At 41.2% G+C, this 2,632-nt stretch overlaps 2 non-coding genes across 2 annotated transcripts; both read right to left on the minus strand.

The window, feature by feature from the left end:
* Positions 1–416: 416 nt before the first annotated feature.
* trnae-cuc lies at positions 417–488 on the minus strand. Its single transcript has one exon. It is a non-coding gene; the product is annotated as a tRNA-Glu (tRNA).
* A 595-nt stretch (positions 489–1,083) lies between these two features.
* trnae-cuc lies at positions 1,084–1,155 on the minus strand. The gene has a single exon. It is a non-coding gene; the product is annotated as a tRNA-Glu (tRNA).
* Positions 1,156–2,632: the final 1,477 nt, after the last annotated feature.

Raw genomic sequence — 2,632 nt, forward strand, 5'->3', positions numbered from 1 at the left:
AATGAACCCATTTTCAAACCAGTTCCTCATAGTGGTTCAGTGCTTCACCAAAGCTTCATTTGCCCTTCACTATCAGCACCTAGTTTCTTGACTTTGCAATGCCTTATGTCCACTGTAAAAATGTAAATTGAGTTGAGCCATAATTCATTTTTATTTATACCTTTGCTTTTCCTACTGTGACTGTGTGTCAAAATGTCAAAAGGTGCATTGTTTGAAAGCCCATCTCTACACAACCATGTTCCACTCCCACAGGTGGTTTCACACGTGCTAGTTGTCTCTTAAATTCACAGTTTATTTTTGTAATTTATTGGTATTTTTCTGTATTTAAAAAAAAACCCAGAAACAATCTGTAAAGTTAACAGGAAAATGTATGTAAAATTACAGATTTCTTTTGACAGTGTGTCAAGTCCTGACCCTTCCCTGACCGGGAATTGAACCCGGGCCACGGCGGTGAGAGCGCCAAATCCTAGCCACTAGACCATCAGGGAGCCATATCTTTCAAATTTATCTTTGTAGATGTGAGTTTCCTTTTCACTTACTGGAATGACTCATATTGTTTTAGGCGAGGAATAGTTCCTGACTAGAGCTTCAGAAGGCAGGACATGACAGATTACACATCTGTCTCATAGTCAGTTTGTATTCTTAAATACCAAGTCTCTTGCTGTTCCTTGACTAGTTGGCCGCCCCTGCTTAGCATCGCTCCAGGTAAGTAGAGAACTGTCATGCACCTTTGTATTGCACTAAAATGTCAAAATTTGTACCTGAATCCCAAAAACATTACTTGAGACTCACATACATTGGTTTTCAGGTTAAAAGAAAAGGTTGGTTACGGGTTTAGTTACTGCTTGAAAAAATTAAAAGAATAGTTATTGAGATAGAGGCAGATGAAGTGTTTATGACCCATCAATGATGACGAAAGGATACATCTGCTGTCGGGGGTCTGATTTAAAGGAAATGGTACTCTTTAAAAGTGTTAGGGTTCTAGCATTAAACTAATGAGCAAGAATCTGACAAATCAACCAAAAACAAGTCCAGGAACTTACTCTTTCAAATGTTACACCTGTATCTTTCAAGTCTTGACAATTCCTTGACCGGGAATTGAACCCGGGCCACGGCGGTGAGAGCGCCGAATCCTAGCCACTAGACCACCAGGGAGCCACTGCTATCAAACTTATTTATTCACTCATTTATTTTTGTAGATGTGAGTTTCCCTTGTGTGTAATTTAGCATCTTTCTCATCTTTTTTCTCATTTACTCTTCCTTTTCCTCTTTTTCCTTCTTCCCTCCCTCTTCCCCTTTTTCCTCTTCTTCCCCCCCCCTATGAGATTGTTGTTCCCCAGCTTTGGCGCAACGGATAACGCGTCTGATTACGGATCAGAAGATTCTAGGTTGACTCCTGGCTAGCTCGTAGTGCTCTTTAGTGACTAAATCCCTTGTTCGTCATTTTCAACTTTACCCCCTGGACAAATTCTACCAGCCAAATGATGAGTAATTATCGTTTCAACATGTGTGTAAATTCATCTAAGCCTCTCAGTGTAACTCAACTACAGCATTAATCAAGCTTTTGTTTTTCTGTTTTTGCTTGCTAATCACTTTTCCTCAAAAAAAAAGTGTCCCTGAAGGACAGAATCAGCAGTGCTAAATAAACCATCCATAAAATTTTCATTTGTTAGTCATCAATCAGGGAAAACGAGAAAATATCAGTAGAGTTGATATTCAGAGTTCCCACTATGCTTTCACAACAACAAGGCCCTACTGCTACCAAGTGGCCGTGATCGTATAGTGGTTAGTACTCTGCGTTGTGGCTGCAGCAACCCCGGTTAGAATCCGGGTCACAGCAGCTTCGTAAAGCTAGTTCTTTGCAAAGCACTCAGATACTGTCACATTAGCATCATATCAGGTAGCATGGAACATTGCTCGTGCTAAAAAGCCATTCAGTGAAGGGGACTTTGTGAAGACACGTCTCAAAGATGTCACCGCTATCCTCGCGCCTGAAAATGACAATTTAAAGCAGTCTGTGTCAGACCTGCAGCTGCCACGGCACACAACAGAACAGAGAATTGAACAGAGAATATCAGAAATTAATAACTCCATTGAAACACAGTTACACACGGACCTTGAGAAATGCATGTATTTCAGCTTTGCTTTGGATGAGAGTTGTGACATTCAAGATAAACCTCAGTTGGCAATATTTGTACGGTCTGTGTCAGAAGACTGCACAATTAAGGAAGAGCTGCTTGACATTGTGCCGTTAAAAGACAGGACCCGTGGCATCGACCTGAAAGAGACACTCATTACTGTTGCTGAGAAGGCAAATTTGCAGTTGTCAGAACTGACAGCAGTAGCCACAGACGGTGCACCAGCTATGTTAGGAGCTGCAAATGGCCTGGTTGGGCTGTGTAAAGCTGATGACCGTTTCCTGGATTTTTGGACATTTCACTGCATCATCCATGAAGAGCATCTGGTGTCTAAGAAGCTGAACTTGGACCACGTCATGAAACCAGTGCTAGAAATTGTGAAATTTAATCGCACTCATGTTCTGAATCACAGACAGTTCAATAACCTAATAGCTGAACTTGATGAAGATCTTCCCAGTGATCTGCTTTTTCACTGCAATGTGAGATGGCTTTCA

This window comes from Etheostoma cragini, unplaced genomic scaffold, assembly GCF_013103735.1.
Source record: "Etheostoma cragini isolate CJK2018 unplaced genomic scaffold, CSU_Ecrag_1.0 ScbMSFa_3055, whole genome shotgun sequence".
Lineage (NCBI taxonomy): Eukaryota > Metazoa > Chordata > Actinopteri > Perciformes > Percidae > Etheostoma > Etheostoma cragini.